Raw genomic sequence first — 18767 nt, 5'->3', positions numbered from 1 at the left:
TTCTCTTTTCTTTAAGCCAATTGAGTTGAGAGTTTTATTTTCTTGAAGCCAAATCAAACTCATTATTAAACACTCAAATTAACTATTCTATTACCACCAAGGCTCTGGTGTTCAGAGTCTGGAAATCAGGTAAACAATGCCAACAACGTAAAGTGTCCTGGGCATTTATACTTGCTATCAGAGATTTTACAGAAAAAAAAGGTGTATGTATATATATATACAAAAAATAGATACAAATATAAGTATATTTATATCTATTTTTATAGATATAGATATATACGGAGACAATGTTTCAGGCACATATATGGCCTTAAAATAGTGTGGTCCAAAAGATAACCCCTGGATCCAGGTAGAAAAGATCCCAGTATCCCCAGGGAACAGGGAAGAGGTAAGGTGAACTAACAAATGGTCCCAAGGGTTGTGGTTAGAGGAAAAGTTCTGATGAGAAAAGTCATGCTACAGAGGCATCTTTAGAAACACAGAGCCCTTTAACCTGTTTCAGGAGTGATATGAAACTGCATCTGTGTAACGCATGACAGCGTGGTAAAGTCCAAAGCCTGAGGTTCCCATGTGGTATAAAATCGTTGCACTCCTCAAGATGGCTGACCGCACGTTGGGTGCCCAATAGAAAGAAGGTGAACTGTGGAGGTGTACAGCAACACTTAGAGACATCCACATGTATCGTTTTTCATCCACGGAGTTGAAGGGCGGGGAGTTATTTAGAGGGATGAGAGTGGGCATCTAAATATCTAAATAAGAGAGCTGCCCAAGGGCTACATCCCAACAGGAACGATCTTGTTTATATGACACGGTCGTCTCATGTACCACTGGGAACCCTAGCAATTCTTCTGTATTTGTATGTAACGAATCCTTCCTCATCTTTTGTTTCAGAGAAATCATTTTTTCCCACTGAGAAGATACATTAAAGATTACCAGGTCTAGCCAGCCATTTCACACACAAGGAAAGCAGGGCTGAGAAAGGTCTTGCGAAATGTTCAGGCTCTTCAGCCAGTACTGGAACCTAGATTTTTTCATTTCTAATCCACAGCTCTTTTCATTACTTAAGCTTTCCACCCCAAATATACTCTTGTTCCCAATAAACATAATTTTACTTGTTCTACTAACAATTCATCTTGTCAATATTATTTTGGATTTGAATTTTATATTCTAAGATGCTAACAACTCTACTTGTAATCCACTGGGAATTGGCTTGTTCCAGATCTTCTCCGTCTTCTTTTTTCTTTTTTTTTTTGTTCAGTGGTAGAGCAAAGAATAAAAGCCTGATAATCACTTAACAAAAGCTCTAACTGTAATGAAATGTGTTTTCTCTTTGCTATCCTCTCATAATGTCAGGGTCTTAAAAACAGATTTTAGAAGGTTCAAAACCAATTTTAATATCACAAATATTCACAGCAATTATTCCTATTAACATCAGAGTTGTTCTTACCGCACATGTATTATTTATGATCAGAACATTAATTCTCTAGATCCACAGAGATTAGACAGAAATCAATGTTTATACAATGTTGACACACACCTAATCATATTCTAGTAAGTAGCCTAACGGAGCTCATGTAATTAATGAAGCTGTTGCTTTCTGCTAAAATATAAAAATGTCTATGGTGAAAACCTGACCTCATAAAATGCAAGTTTTATACAGCCAGCTATAAGTGTTTGAACAGTGAGGCTGCCATTTCAATGTTTCAGTGTATTGATTAGACAATTTCATTCAAATTGATCTAAGAAAAATTTACTCTGAAAAGCCATGTTGCCTATTGAAGAGAGTAGAATTAATACAACTTTACATTATAGGACAACCCAGATGCAACAATCTCTTTTAAAATGGTCCAAAACCTTCATATTTAGACTATTGCTTAACATAAGTGACTATTGTTAGGGCCTGACAACCCTTAGCTATGCAGAGATTTGCGTTATTGACTTAGATTGAATCTGCATAATTTGAATGGAGTGATACACTTAAGCTTTTGCCATCAGAATCAATTAATGTGCTCAGTATCTCTTGAGTTCTGGCATCGTATTATGTTCCCTTTATGTGTAAATATATTTAGAAGCAAATAAAATACCACTTCTGAATTTTCAAATAAGCTTACTCCATTTATAATTAAATTTCTCAGAGCAGTTTGTCAACCTTGGCATTTACACATAAAACACTGATAATTATATAAAGATTCTTAAGAGATTTGTTTAGAAAATGTTGGGTTAAGAAGCACAATACCAGAGAAAGGGAAAAATTAAAACACCAATGTAGTCTTATTCGCACCACAGCTCTGGGAACAAAAGCAGCGTAGCAGAGCCCACTCCGGCACAAGTGACTCACACTCAGGCAGACCACGGGAGGGTGAGGGAGAGAGGTCACAGGGAAACCAAAGCCAGCACGATATTCCTATTAGAAGGATGGAGGGAGACGGGAAGGGAAGGAAGCAGAGAGAGAGACAGAGATGAGTAATGCTGATACTGCACGATCCAGTGCACAGTAATATAGCATTTTATAAACCCCATTCTCTTAAACAGAAATATAACCTGGGTAGTGGGTATAGATGAGGTCAGAAGAGTAACTGTCACCAAGTATCTCAAGGAATTTCCAAGGGTCTCTCTCTCTTCGTTTAAATTACTATTTATTTTTCCCCAGCCTTATTGAGATATACTTGACAAATAAAAATTGTACATGTTTAAGGTATACAATGTGATGTTTTGATATATGTATACATTGTGAAATGATCACCACAATCAAGCTAACATGTCCACCATCTCACCTAGTTACCGTGTGTGTGTGTGTTAGTGTGTTGAGAACATTTAATCTCTGATTTCTTCGCAAATTTCAATATATAATACAGTATTATTAACTACAGTCACCATGCTATACATTAGATCTCCAGAATTTATTCATCCCACATAACTGAAACTTTGTACCCTTTGACTAGTATCTCCCTATTCTTCCCTCCCCCTATCCCCTGGCAACCACCATTCTGCTCTCTGCTTCTGTGAGCTTCAATTTTTAAATACTGTATATAAATGAGATCATAACAGTATTTGTCTTTCTAGGTCCAGCTTATTTCACTTAGCATAATGTCCTATAGTTTCATCTATGTTGTTGCAAATGGCAGAATTCCCTATTTTTTTAAGGTTAAATAATATTTCATTGTGTATATATACTACATTTGGACTTTTTAATAAAAGCCATCCTAACTTGGATGAGGTGATATCTCATTGTGTTTTTAATTTTCATTTCCCTGATGTTTAGTGACATTGCGCATTTTTTCATGTTTCTTGGCCATTTGTCTTTCTTCTTTTGAGAAGCATCTGTTCATTTCTTTTGCCCAGTTTTTAATAGGGTTGTTTGTTTGTTTTCTTGCTGATTTGCTTGAGTTCTTCATAAATTCTGGTTGTTAGCCCTTTATCAGAGGTGTAGCTTGCGAATATTTTCTCCCATTCTGTAGCTTGTCTATTTGCTCTGTTGATTGTTTCCTTAGCTGTGCAGAAGCTTTTTAGTTTAATCAAACCCCATTTATTAATTTTTGTTGTTGCCATGATTGCCATCAGGGTCTTTTTCACAAATTCTTTGCCTAGGCTGATATCTAGAGGAGTTTTTCCTACATTTTCCTCTAGAATTCTTATGGTTTCATGTTGTAGATATAAGTTTTTTATCTATCTTGAATTAATTCGGTGAGAGGTAGAGGTCCTGTGTTCATTCTTCTGCACGTGGCTACCCAATTTTTCCAGCACCATTTATTGAATAGGGCTTCTTTTCCCCAGCGTATGTTGTTATCTGCTTTGTCAAAGATCAGTTGGTTGTAGGTACATGGTTTTATGTCTGGGTTCTCTGTTCTGTTTCATTGGTCTATGTCTATTTTTGTACCAATACAATGCTGTTTTGGTTACAATAGCCTTATAGTATAGTTTGAAGCCTGGTAATGTCATGCCTCCAGATTTGTTCTTTTTGCTTAAGTTTGCTTTGGCTATTCAGGCTCTTTTCTGGTTCCAAACAAAGCATAGAATCATTTTTTCTAGATCTGTGAAGTATGACTTTGGTAACTTGATGGGGCTTGCGTTGAATTTGTAAATCACTTTAGGTGTATGGACATCTTAACAATGTTGATTCTACCTACCCATGAGCATGATTTGTTTTTCCATTCATATCCTCTGCAATTTCTTTCCTTAGAGTTTCATAATTCTCCTTGCAGAGATATTTCACCTCCTTGGTTAAGTATATTCCTAGGTATTTTATTTTCTTTGTAGCTATTGTGAATGGTATTGAGTCTTTGATTTGACTCTCAGCTTGACTCTTAGTATATAAAAATGTTACTGATCTATGTACATTGATTTTGTATCCCAAGACTTCACTGATTTTATTTAGCACTTCCAGAAGTCTCCTGGGAGAATCGTTGGGGTTTTCTAGAAATAATATCATATCGTCAGCAAAGAGTGATAGTTTCACTTATTCTTTCCCTATGTGGATATCCTTGATTTCCTTCTCTTGCCTGATTGCTCTGGCTAGGACCTCCAGCACTATGTTGAATAGGAGTGGTAATGGTGATTATATAAATATATATAAAATATATTTTATATTGACTTCACATACCATACAATTCACCCATGTAGTGTACAATTTCATGGCTTACAGTATATTCACTAGTTAATTGCCTTAACTATGGGCTGGATATCTTCTTGGGAGACTTCTTTGGTGGAGACCCAGAAGGTGAGAAAGGGAATGGTGAGCTACTTCTAGACGAGAATGCTGATGCCTACCCTTATCCCTCCTCTGGATATCTATTCCTTCTCAGCCTTGGTGGAGGAGGCACTCGTCTTCGCAGAGTTCTTCTTCAAGGTGATAGCTGCCTTCCAGGGATGATCTTGAATGGGATCTCTGGTGCTGTCTGGGTTGAATACAGGAAGGAGATCAAGAACCAGAAGCGTGAGGGGGGATGTGACTGAGATATTGGTGGTTGACTTTTCCTTTTTGGAACCTTTTTTCATTCAGTGTTGTACTGGCTGTGGCTCCAAGTTCTTGAGCTCTAAACAGTTCTTTTACTTATTGACTGATCTCTAAATGTTAGAGTAGAAGACTAAGAGACAGGGCTTAGACTGGATCCAGGGGCTTACAGCTTGGGTACAGGTGTTAAAGTAAATAACCTTCAAACAGAACCTAACTAGAGGGGCTGATAACTGCAGGCAAGAACCAGCTTCAACGAGCTTGTGAGCTGCCTCTGTCACCTTACATGAACGTTAGCTAATTACAACATCATTTACATTGCAGTTTTAAAATTTCTCTGCCCTCAAAATCATGACAGTTCTGAGCATATAAAGTATGAAATACTTTATATATAAAGTATGAAAATGAGAGGTAACTCAATTCTGGGAATTACTATTAATACTATAAATTCTTAATAAAAGCCAACCCCTTGGTCTTGAATATTGCTCCCCTCAATTAGTAAAACCACAAAAGATCCAAAACCACTTCCTCCTAGTGTAGCTGCTCTTTTTCGAGCCTGCCTGTGCTCTCTCCTTAAAGTGTACTTTTGCTTGCTTGGCTTACGTGGTGTCTCCTGAAATTCTTTTCCCGAGGATCACCAAGAACTTGAAAAAGCCTCCACTTGGAGGCTGGTAACATAAACACATACATCTACAAAGGAAGATCCATGGGAGCCCAGGAAGCCCAGTTCCCCGGCTCAGGAAGGCAGGGAGGGGCCTGCGCTCTGTTCTCTGCAAGTCAGTGGGGAGGAAGGAAGAAAGGAGAGGGGAGGGACCTCAGGGAGTCCTGGAAGTTTGAGGCACAGGGGACCAGGCACAGAAGGGGAGAGGGACCCTGTCTGTGGTCACCCAGAAAACTATGGGACCTGTAACATCCCCGTGGGAAACAAGACAGTGGGTTTGAAGTGACAGGAGAGAAAAAAATAACAATAAAATTGTTTTCTCTTATACTTTCCTGGATTAAACTTAAGCCCATTTCCAAAGTGAGGTACCACAAGATTGGAAGAATGGGCTCCACTTGTACTCGCCATCGGATTCATATTAACTGATGAACACTAGGGTGTTCACATGGCAGAAATACTCTCCAGGGATTAGGGGAATGGGGGGGTAAACCCGCAACCAAAGGACACGGGGAGCATTGTAGGGGGGAAGGGCATGTCCCTAACCTTTGCTTGGGTGAAGCAAAGACATAAAGTGTAACCTTAATGTTTGTACCCTCATAATACCCTGAAATAAAAAAAAAAAAATAAAATAAAATTGTTTTCTCCTTGGTCTCTACTGAACTTAAGACTTTCAATAAACCTCATATTTGTTACTCAAAACCCACTGAGACTCAGTTTCCTCCTCTATAAAATGGAGATAATAATAGCAGCTATCCCATAGAGATTCCAGAAGGATTTGGAGATGATAATAATGTACTTAGCACACTAGAAGTCTCTCAATAAGTATTTTTATTACATTTCTTTACCCCAAAATTGGAATATTGTATAAACAGTTTGTATTCTGTTTGTTAATGGTTTTATTCCATTTGTTACTGGATTAAACCATATGAAATTACTGATATTCAATCATTTTGTCATACAGAAACAGCAATTTCATATGTTTTGACATAATGTATCAGGTGTGTTTTTCATATTATTAAATACACTTTGAAAAAATGATTTTTAATGACTGCACATTATTCCATCACATGAATAAACTCTGATTTACCCAGTTCTACTCCCTATTTTAATACATCTAGGTTGTTTCTAATTTTTAATTGTTTTCTATTGGCTTCTAACTAGAATATGTCATTTGAAATCTATTAATGAGATTTAAAATAATGTGTTGTGTAGTGTACGCATCATATAATTTCCTACAAGTGCTAACGAATATTTTTTTTCTGACCCACAGGGCCTCTGATTAGTCTCCCCTGGCCCTCTTGGCCCCAGCCTACCTCTGCCCAGTGGCTGGACTGGCCCTTCCCTCTGCTTTCCAGCTTCATTGTGTCTTCACTAAAACCACAGACAGTCGGGGTGGGGGAGTACAGTACTCTGGGCATAGCCATAGAACTATCTTTCCAAAGCTCTTGTTACCTGTAATGGATCTGGCATGAGTGAGGCGCACTCAAAATGCAATTTTATTATTATTCTGTCTCCCACTCTACCTGAGACAGTGGGGGAAGTATTGCCCTTGACTTTGAATGAAAACTAGGACAAGTCCATGCCCTTTCTGATCACTGTGAGATATGCAAAACCCTGTGGTTACTTTAAGTCATCCATCTTAAATTCAAACTTGAAATGTTTGGCCCAATACTTTAATGAACACTTCAGTCACCTCCCTCCCCTCTCCCCTTCCCCACCAAGCTAAGGCTGGTTGCAGCTGAGTAGCCTGCTTTGGGGAGGCGATATGCTGTTTTTTCTCCTTTCATGCCCGTGCTGTTTCTGAAGGCTCCGTGGCAAACCCCAGAGGGTGCAGCAAGGAGGGAATAGAGATCAGGGAAAGAAAGCTTCTACCTATGACACTCTGGTGGGCAGGCACTCTGGGCTTGGCAGATACTTCTAGCAGATTCTTTCCCTGGTGGGTTTTTCATTCTCTCCTACTGAGCCACCTACTCCCACCCCCATTCGAGGTGCCTCTCCTTCAACCAGCCACTCCAGAACCCTCTCCTCAATTTTGGAATCCCCCACAACTCTTACTGCTGAGCAGTCCTCACCCTGGCAGGCGACTCTCTTAGACAAGGTCTCTTTTAAATGACCTCATGCCTTTCTCGTATACAGGTTCCACATCCGGGGCCCAGGACCCCAGGCTGTCTGTGGACCAGCCAGGCCAGCAGAGGGAAGGGTATGGCTTCCCAGGCACTGCCCCCATGTGCCTGGGGCTCTTCAGCTCTCTCTAGCCTATGCCAGGCAGCAGGTGGGGACACTGGGCAAGCCCCTCAGCATGTGGTGGGGGGCCTCACAGCACAGCTTTTCCCCTAGAAATTCTCTCTCCCTCTCCACACAGTCAGCTACTTTACCTCTTCACTTATACATAAGATCCTTTATATTTCCTCTAACCAATTCTCAAATCACACTCTCCCATTCACAATAACACCATGTTGGGTGGTCTGTCTTTGATTTAGTCTTCTACTGGCTGTGGCTCCCTGTCCTTGAGCTCTAAACCTCTCTGCCACTCATGCACTGATCTCTGAACGCATCGAACTATGAAGGAAGCTCCGTATTTGAAATAATCCTTCTGCCAACTAAATTAACCTCATCAAATGCAAACCATTTCTTTTCAAATTAATTGCTCTTTGCATTGGAATTCTCCAGCTTTAGGTTTTCTTGGAGCAGGGAAAAGGGGAAATAGAAAACTTCACAGGCAGAGGGATTAATTATTTCTGTTGTACTTGCCTTTTTGATGAAAAGACTGTAATTGCAAGCAATACTTCTCCTTCATAAGATCTGCAGGCATATTAACCCAAGCGTCTGCGACACATGACCTGAGGGTAGCAGGAAAGTACAAAGAGGAAAGCCAAGGGGAAGAAAGCTGACCCGGGGCTGAGACAGGAGCCAAGGGCCAGGGGACAGAAAGGCTAATGTTTCTGAAGGCTACGGAGAGCACACAGGAACCAGGGGGTCAGGGATCAGACACCAGGCAAGGAAGGAGGAATGAGAAATGAAGAGGCAGGTGCACTATTGCTAAGGCGCTCGCTGTGGTGGGCTGAGTCTTCCAGAGAGCCACGCCGATGCCACTGGCACTTCTCCATCGAGAGGTGGGGTCTGTGTTCCCAGTCAAATGACAAGCAAGTGAGAATGTACTCAACGCTCAAGTACTCACAAAATTTACTTCCCATAACCCTTTCTTAAGAATTTACTTGAGCTTTTCAGTCAGAGCCACCATCTTCAGGTAATTCACCAAAATGGCAAACACGGAGGGAAAGAGGAGAGGTACCCAATACATGTTCTCTAGGCCTTTTATAGAGCATGGAGTTGTTCCTTTGGCCACATACATGTGAATCTACAAGAAAGGTGATATTGTAGACATCAAGGGAATGGGTACTGTTCAAAAAGGCATGCCCCACAGATGTCCCCATGGCAACACTGGAAGAGTCTACAGTGTTACCACCCAGCATGCCATTGGAATTGCTGTAGACAAACAAGTTAAGGGCAAGATTCTTCCCAAGAGGATTAATGTGCGTATTGAGCCTATTAAGCACTCTAAGAGCCGAGATAGCTTCCTGAAACGTGTCAAGGAAAATGATCAGAAAAAGAAGGAAGCCAAAGAGAAAGGTACCTGGGTTCAACCAAAGTGCCAGCCTGCTCCACCCAGAGAAGCACACTTTGTGAGAAGCAAAGGAAAGGATCTTGAGCTGCTGGAGCCTATTCCCTACGAGTTCATGGCATAGGAGATGAAACTAATAAAAGGTGCTGGACTCCAAAAAAAGAAAAAAAAAGAATTTACTCGAGGATGAGTTCCAGCAAAATAAGGAAATAATCTAAGAGGCAGATGTAAGATCTAGGAAACAGGAGATTCTACCCAAGAGAGGGAAAGTCACAGAATGAGAGCTGTGCATTGGTCCTGGGACAGAAAGCCCCAAGACACAGGTTCAGGAGAAAGCGTGGCAGGGGCTGGGGGTGGGGGCTGAGGTGGGGCTAAGGATTCAAGAATATTCTGTTCTTGAGAGTTTGGTATATTTATTATAAGCCTTTCCATGCTATTTGATTTTTCCAATCATGTCTATTATTACTTTATAAAAATTAAAATTATCTTAATAAAAAATAAAATACTGTTGGTATCATTAATGGTCCAGATGTAGCCATTGAGTCAACTGAGAAATGGTTTGTGTTTGAGGACCTTGTTAATGACACTTGCTATGCGGGTTAGGGTCAGACTAATTAGACTGACTATGCAATGATCTAAATTGGCTATTAAGATAGAAATAAACTTACCAAGCCGAAGACAGTCTTTAAAATGAAAATTAAAATCTGTATTTTAAGCTTTAATTAGCATATATATTGATGTCATTATAACAAAGAAAATATTTATAGCCTGGTTATGATACAAAGAGCTTTGAACCAGGAGGCCACCAACGTTCTACTCCAAGCTCCATTATTAACTCACTGTGTAACCTCGGAAAATGCCTAACTGCTCTGTTCTTCAGTTTCAACATTTATGAAATGGAATTCTTTCATTTATACCATACGTATGTGTTGACTGTCTGCCGGTAGACGACACTGTGCTAGGCCCTGGGGTGGCAACAGACAGCAAACCTCACTGAGCCCCATTCTAACGGAGGGGGCAGACAATAGGAAAATGGAGAAGTATGTTACACAATACACTAGAAGGGGACAGGCGTCGTGGAGAAAAGTGAACCATAAAAGTGCAAGAAGGAGCAATGGAGTGGGGGGGACGCAGTTTTAAATAAGTCAAGGAGGCCTTGATGAGAGAAAAACATCTGAACAGAGTTGAAGGAGATGAGAACATGATATGTCAAGCCCTGGGAAAAGAGTATTCCAGGTGGAGGGAATACTACGAACAGATCCAGTGACATGGAAACTTACCTGGTCTGCTGGAGGGATAGCGAGGAAGCCCCTGGGGCCAAAGCAGAGCGTTTGAGGAGAACAGGAGAGGAAGTCAGAGATGCGACCAAGGCCAGGGCATAGGGCCTGGGAGCCCATGGTAAGGACTTCAGCTTTTACTCCAATCGTGATGCAGTGGGGAATTTTAAGCAGAAGAGAGGTATGATTTGACTTCCATTTTAAAAAGGCTCACTCTGGCTGCTGTGTGGAGCATGGGCTGTAGGAGACAAAAACAGAAGAAGAGAGACCAGTTAGGAAGTTTCTGCCATAATCCAGGTGTGATTCATATATTGATGTCCTAACCCCCAGTACTTCAGAATGCGACTTTATCTGGAGATAAAAGTCTTTACAGACATAACTAAGTTAAGGTGAGGTCATTAGAGTGGGTCTTAATTCAATATAAGGACTGCTGTGATTATAAAAAGGGGAAATTTGGAAACAGGTACGCACACAGCGAAGATGATGTAACAGACACAGGTAGAAGAGAGCTGTCTACAAGCCAAGGAGAGAGGCCTGGAACAGATCTTTCCTTCAGGGCCGTCGGTAAGAACCAACCTTGTCAACACCTTTCTGGACTTCTGGTCTCCAGAATTATGAGTTAATAAATTTCTGTTGCTTAAGTTACCCAGTTGGTAGTACTTTATTTTGGCAGCCCTAGCAAATTACACAATAGGTAAGATACATAGTGGCTTGGACCATGGAAGTGGGAGTGGAAGTGTTTAGATTCTGGATATATTTTGTAAGAAGAGTCAACAGGATTTCCTGACAGGTTAGAAGAGAGTGTGAGGGAAATGGAGCAATCAAAGCTGACTCCAGGGTTTGAGTGTGAGCAATGAAAGGGTGGAATTGCCAGACTGAGAAGGGGAAAGCAGAGGTTAGAGCAGGTTTGTAGGTGGGTGTGGGCAGAGTCCAGGAATTCAGTTTTGGATTTGTTATTAGAGTTGGGGATAAATTTGACACCATTGTGAGAATCCGATGAATTCAGTACATATTTGTTACATGTTTACTGTGTGTAAAGCACTGAGGCAGTTTTAATTAGTAGTTATTTTAAAATGTTAAAAAGTCTCTGTTTTATAGAAACATAGACTACAAATTATATCAATAATTTGTACAACCTCAAAATGGTTCCTAAGAAGTGGCATAGGCTATGCACGGCTTGTCTATAAAGTAATCAGAGTTTCTTTACTGGATTGGTAATTTCCCCTATAGATAATTTCATAGTTGTGGTTTTCAAGAGGATAATGACAAGTCATTACCCTGAAATACTCTGAAGTATTCATTTGGATTCATATGCTCTGTGGTAGTATGTCTGGTTTTAGTCTGTCTTATTTCTACAAAGATGTATATATGTGTGTGTGTGCTTCTTGGCTCAAGACTCAGAAAGATCTAAATTCAAATTCTGGCTCTGACACCAGCTGTTTGAATGTGGCAAGTTACTGTTTAAGTCTTGGTTCCTTTATCTGTAAAATGGCAATAAAATACCTCCTAGAATTGTTGTGGAGTGATTAGGCGACATGTATAAAGTGCTTAGTCTAGCGATCAGTTCACAGCAAGTGCTCAATTAAGCTGACTGGTAAGTCTCTGATGGTGCTGTAGGAATTCGCGCTGAGGCGAGTGAGCAATCTCTAGATGGTCAGGAAAAATATGGGACAGGTAGCTCCGAGGCTGGGACTTAAGCAGGAGGGAGAGTTACAGACTGCAGAGACTAATACTTCTCACATTTTAATGTGGGTTCCAATAACCCGGGGTCTTATTAAAATGCGGACTGTGGGTCAGGAGGTCTGGGGTGGGCCCTGAGATTCTGCATTCCTGACAAGCTCCCAGCTGATGCCCGTGCAGCCGCCTGGCCCACACTTTGACTAGAAAGAGCCAGATGACAAGCAAGTGGAATGGTGCGAACTGGCCCTAGGAGAGTAGACAGTGTTGGGTGACACAGTCAGTCTAGCTGAAGTAAAGTTAACATCAGAAAATACTGAGGAAAAGTTTGGAAAGTAGGATGAAGCCATGTTCTCGCAGGCTGTGAAGGGCTCGTTGATTTTACACTTCGTTGTGCTGGACGTGGTCAGTCCATAGACGGCTGTGAGCAGGGAACGGCATGGTGAAGACGCACATTCAGATCTCACTGTGGTATTTATCTGTGCAACACATCTGAGCAAGGAGGGCCCAAAGATGAGGAGACCCAAGGAAGACTGCTCCAGTCAGGGGCCTTTCATCTGGGACAAACAAACCCCTTCAAACCAGTTAGGAAATGGGGAGATGGTTATTGTTACGGCCGTAGAAACTCAGAACATGTAGGAGCTCAATCATTTCTGGAGACCAGCCTGTCTCTCATCCGAGTCACTTTCTAAGGGTTTCTGCTTCTCTCCATGCATCTGCTGCATCCGACTTTGCCTACGACTGGCTTTCCCGTACCTTCCTCTTGCACATGGCCCAGAGTGGCCCATGGATTTTGCATTTACTGTCCATGACTCACTGGAAACTTGTATTTTTTAATTCAAATTCCTAGAGAAAAATTCAGATGGGCTTGTCTCATCTTTTGAGACAGGTCACACAGTGCATAGGTCAATCGTGAAGAGGCTGCCCTTTCCTGTCAGGTAGTCAGAGGCAGGAAAAGATCATGCAACTCAGCAGGGGCCCTAGGCCAGGGCAGAGTCCTTAAAAAAGGCTGTGGGCAGATAACCCCAACATATGCATGTCTAATGGGAAAAATATTCAAGAATAGCCTATCCTTTTAAAAAGGAAAAAAAAAAGCCCTCTCCTTTTTCTTTCTCATTCAAACTTCCTCAATCAGCCTCTACTTTCTCCATCTCGACTTTCCTGCAGTCTGGCTTCTGTCTCCCATTTCTCCACAGGCTCTGAGACTGCTCTGTCAAAGGTCGCCTGTGACTTCCCAAGTTACCAAATACCAAAAACAGTAACTCCAGTGTCTCTGTGGCTCTGATTGTGCCTTGTGTCCTTTAGTACACCAACGTGCACTCACCAATGTGCCCAGACAAATCTAATCATGTCAAGTAAATCCTAAGTTTTAACGAGGCAGTAATAAGGTGAGAGTACACAGTGAACATAATTTCATTTGACAAATTTCCCCCACAGACATTTTCCTTTACTCAGTTTCTCTCCACACTCGCCAAGGATAGCACCTGGCCTCTCTTTCAAAGCTTGCAGCCAGCTGACCCCCAGAGTCTGGAGACCCCGTGTTCCCCAAACTTGAGCGGCTATCTCACGAGAGGGAGTTCTCATCCCACACCCTTACCACTGGAAAGTGTCATCTCTTGGTTTCTTCCAGGACTTTCTGCTAGATGTGCATGATTGTCCACTGTCCAATCATTGCAGGTTCCTGAAAGATGTGGGCTACCGCTCCACGAACAAGGTGAACAGAGGGCCCCATGTGGCAGCTTAGGCTCTGCCCTCAACCCCCACCCCTAACCCCTAGATCAGGGAGCAGGCTCATTTCCATAAAGGTCAGCTATGAATTCAGCCCAGCTCCAAACTCCTTGGAGAATTCAGGGTCCAATCCCACATTTAGGAAAAGATATTCTCTTATGGTTTGGCCTTGTTCTTTAGTAATAACAGGCATCCCTCAGTTAATGGCAACTCCCATCTCTCCAGTGTTTAGGCCAGGTGCCTTCTCCGACCGTTCATATCCCATGTATCAGCAAATTCTGTTGGCTCTACCTTGAATATATTATCCAGAACCCAACGACTTTTCACTACATCCATTACTGCCATCCCAGTCCATCAGGGCCATTCCAGTCATGGATCACCCAGATTAGCACAACAGCCTTAGCATAAAGCTCTCCCATCTTTATTCCATTCTAGCCATGCTAGCAGTCTTGGAAAACAGTAACAATGGCTAATATTTTGTGAGCACCTACTACATGCCAGGCACTTCTTTACGCATACTTAATCCATTGGAACTGAGACCCTGAAAGGTTATAAAATTTGCTCAAGGTTACACACTGATAAAGCAGCAAAACTAGGAATAGAGTCTGGCTGTAGTCCCAATCACATACAGCTAAACTGCCTTTGATATACAGTATTTTCCTTATAGTCATTTTCTAAATACATCATTTTTCTCTCGACCTGAAAACATTACAGAATATTCCAGGTAATTGGGTATTTCATTTTAATATTTAATTTTGGAATTTGAGATTCTTTGTGGCTTTATAACCAATATCTGTAAGTAACTCAGGGCTGCTTGAAAAGGCATCCTGTTTCGAGGATACAGGATTTAACATGTATCTATTAGATCTACCTTTTTTGAGCCCTTATAAACTTTGATCTGAGTGGTGTGTAACTATTTGCAAGCTCAGTTTTCATCTCCTTTATCACAGCCTCAGTTCTTTGAGCTCTTTTTCAAATTCAAGTTCTAATTTCCTTCAGAGTATGGAGAATGTCTGAAATTTTTCCTGGGATATTCTTTTGCTATCTACTCTTCACCTGCCTTTTACTTATTCTGTTCCTTTTTTCTTCTGCAGGGAGTAGGGGTGGGAAGGGCACAGGTGTTGGGTTGTGGTGGTTTTTCATAATTCCCCTGCTGGCTCCTTTCTGCCATTATTCACCTTCTGAAAACAGCAGGTGTATCCAGGCCCTCTATTTACAATATCCAGGACAGTGTAAGGGAAATTGGCTACTTGAAGCAGTTGGCGGATTCAATTTGAGTTTCACAATACGCTGTTATGGAGGGTGCACACCCAACGATGTTTTTGCATCCCCCTGCAGAGCAAGAGGTTGGCATGGCTCACAGTGACACCTGTCATAGATTCTCCAGAGACCCACCTGGTGTTTCCTTCAGCTGAATTCAGTCACCAACTGCAAGTGGGTTGTGTAGCTGTTTCCTCTTGGTGATTTCTCACTTCCGGATTGTCTCTCTCTCCATTTGGAAAATTCATTCTTGAGTTGGAGAGGTCTGTTGCAATTGCTTTTGAAATTCACCTGGTTTTAGTCCAAAAATATCTGGCAGATATTCTTCCCAATTTGTGGCATAAACTTATGGTTGTTTATGAATATGAAGTTTTCTACTTACATCAACCTTTCAATTTTCAACAGTTGCAATAGTATGGAAAATAAAAAGGCTTTTGGTTCAAAAAGTGAAATAATCAGGACTCTGTGAAGGTCATCCATATCCCAGGTAATTTGAAAAACAGCATCACAATGATGATGGTGGGAACAAGGGGTTGTGGCAGGAAAAGAGAAGATGAAGTCGTTGGAAATGCAAATAATTGGTAATTAGAGATCACGATTAGAGTTCCGAAGTAGGTAATGGAAAGAGACTAGCTGGGTGTGGTGGCATGTGCCTGTAGTCCCAGCTACTCAGGAGGCTGAGGCAGGAGGATGGCTTGAGCACAGGAGCTCAAGGCTGCAATAAGCTATGATCGCACCACTGCACTCCAGTCTGGGTGACAGAGTGAGACCTTATTTCTTAAAAAAAAAAAAAAAGGAAATAGACTAGGAATTACATTTTAGAGCTGAAGCTATGTCAGTAACTTGTAGCACAACAGAGAATGTTTTTTGAAAGCACAGTCCCAGTATTAGTCTTATCAAGTTGGGCCATTTAAAACAATAAGCTGAAGCTTAACAGGTCATAAGGAGAAGGTAAGGCAAGAAGACACAGAGCTTGGTCTCAGATCCACATTTGATTGAGATCACAGATTGAGACAATAAATAGGAATCAAAACAAAATCAGCTGGCAAGATGAACTACAGTTTGGGAAAGGGGCAAAGGTCAGGGATTTGAGAAACCACCAAGGGTGGATACTGGAAGACGGCAACATAGCTTGGATATTCCCTGCCTTTGACCCATAAATATCTCAGTGATACAGATATCTGTAACTTAGCTTTTCAGTTAAATATGTTTTCTTTAAAGACCAACTATTACCCTCTTGTCCAAAAATGGGCAATGATCTCCACTAATTGAATTCATGACATACGCTTTAATAGTTAAAGGCTATCAATTATAACTATCATTTGTAGTGTACTTTATTATTTACAAAGATTTTTTAACACATACTATCATAGTTTGACTGACTACACTTGGAGTTTTTATAAATTATTTATTCCTATTTGACAGATGAAGAAACTGTAGTGCAGACAGGTAAATGACTTGTCTGAGAATTACACTGCATGGAATGTAGTAGAGCCAGTAGAATAAAGGCTCTGTTATTTATATACATATTCCTTTACGCATGGAGTAAACACAAGGAGTAAACACACCTATGCCTATATAAAGTTTCAATAAATGTCTTTCCCATATATGTAATATCATTCAAATGTATATGGAGAGGAATAAAAACTTACTGAGCATGGCAAATCTAAAGATACCACCTAAATTGAGGTACAGTCAAAAGTACCCTTGATAAAAGGTAGATTTACAAAATGTTATTACTTCCATGCAAGATTTATTGCATTTGTTTAAATATTTACCTTTTATATACTTATCCAATCTTATACTATGTGTTGCTGTGATGGTTAAAGAAGATAACGGAGTCAGATCTTTTAAAGGAAGCAGTTTTTAAAATCAGTGTAAATTAATGACATGGCTCTATTGAAGTATCATGACTACCTGTATCTATATATATAGACATAAATTTTCTCAAGGGATACTAAAAGTACAATTATTATTGTGCATTAGTTAGTAATTGTTTTATGCCTTTAGAAAGAGGACAACAAAAGTTGATAACTTTTACATTAATTAACAATGCCAATTAAGGAATGAGTGAAGGAAGAAAAACCACCAGTGAAAGTAAGAGACATTCAGAAACGTAGGAAGAAAACCCTATTAGAATAGTGTCACAGGGACCAGTCAAAAAGCAAGCATACAGAAGTCATAAAAAGGGCTTAGGAAAAAGGAATGCCTTTAGGAATGTCATTGGCAATGTCCAGTAACAGTTCCATAAAACGAGTTGCTCTGTATTGGGCTGGCACGTTGAAGTCCTAAGGAACTGAAGTGATTCCAACTTATGAGATGAACAGTAGTAGCATAATGACATGCTAAAGATAACAGCTTTTTAAAAAGCAGCTCAGGAAAAGCTCAAAAATGATGGATTAAGCACAGGCTTAGAAACTTTTATCCCCCAAACAAAGTGAGTAAGAATATAACAAAAGTACTGGAATCAGGGAGGGATACCACTGGATACCCTCCTAATAAAATGATGGAAGATAATATAAAAACACAATCTCCAGATTAATCCACAATGATAAGAAAAAGAAATTTAGAAATCATGATGAATTCTGGAAAGAAAAGTAAATCTTTCGAAAGAATTATATCCACAATACATGCTGGAGAAAAGTGTTGCCAGAGTAAAGTTGAGATGTGGAAGACAGCTGGCTCTAAAATTCCAACAAGAGTTCTAGAAGTAAAACAGAGAAAATGGAGAAAAAGAAATGAAGATAGCTATATGCCGTTTTCAAATCAGATGTAAACCAAAATGACACAGGGAAGTTAAAAATAAGGAGTATTATCAAATACTAACAAAAACTGTAGCAAGATTAAGATCAAACACAGAGAATTAAATCAAACAGCATTAAAGGGAAAAGAATACAAGGGGAACACCACAAAATTAACTAACCGTAAAAGAAGCTAAAAAGATAATAAAAGCTTCAGCTCCTAAAAAAAATTACTAGGCACCAAAGGAGTAATCCAATTTTTAGTAAGATGATATGTAGACTGAGCTACTGTTCTTAACTCAACAATTAGAAAAGTAATTTTAAAGACAGTTACAATTTGCAAGACTGTTACGAAGAAAACTGTAAAACTTTATTGCTAGAAAAGACAGACAGACACAGACCAACCAGTCACATTCATAAATGGGAAGATTCGATATCATAAAGATAGATGGTCATTCTCTCCAAATACATTTTTTTAAAAACGCAATGCAGTTCTAATAATAAATCCTACATATTTTTTCCCAGAAGCCGGCAATGTGATTTTAAAATTCATGGGGAGGTGCAAGACAACAGCCAGGACAATTCTCAAGAGTATTAATAGGAGAGATGCCTTACAAAACTATAGTAATTAATTAAACTACTACAAAACTACAGTAATTAAAATATACTTGTTGCAGAAGTATATAAATCAACTAAGGGACTAGGAAAGGAAGTCTAGAATCAGACCTCAATATATAAAATCACTCAGTATATGACAGATATAGAATTATAAGTAGAAAGAATAAACTCTCAAATAATAGTACTGAGGCAAATGGCTATGCATTTGAAAAAGATAAAACAAAATCTTTAG

General features: G+C 40.1%; 1 pseudogene; it reads left to right on the top strand.

Moving 5' to 3' along the window:
- The first annotated feature begins 8872 nt into the window (after positions 1-8872).
- On the top strand, positions 8873-9358 carry LOC105808488 (annotated as a pseudogene).
- Positions 9359-18767: the final 9409 nt, after the last annotated feature.

The sequence above is a fragment of the Propithecus coquereli genome, unplaced genomic scaffold, assembly GCF_000956105.1.
Source record: "Propithecus coquereli isolate 6110/MARCELLA unplaced genomic scaffold, Pcoq_1.0 Scaffold175, whole genome shotgun sequence".
NCBI classification, from domain to species: domain Eukaryota; kingdom Metazoa; phylum Chordata; class Mammalia; order Primates; family Indriidae; genus Propithecus; species Propithecus coquereli.
Note: the sequence above shows the minus strand (reverse complement) of the source record. Positions and strands in the feature narration are given on the sequence as shown.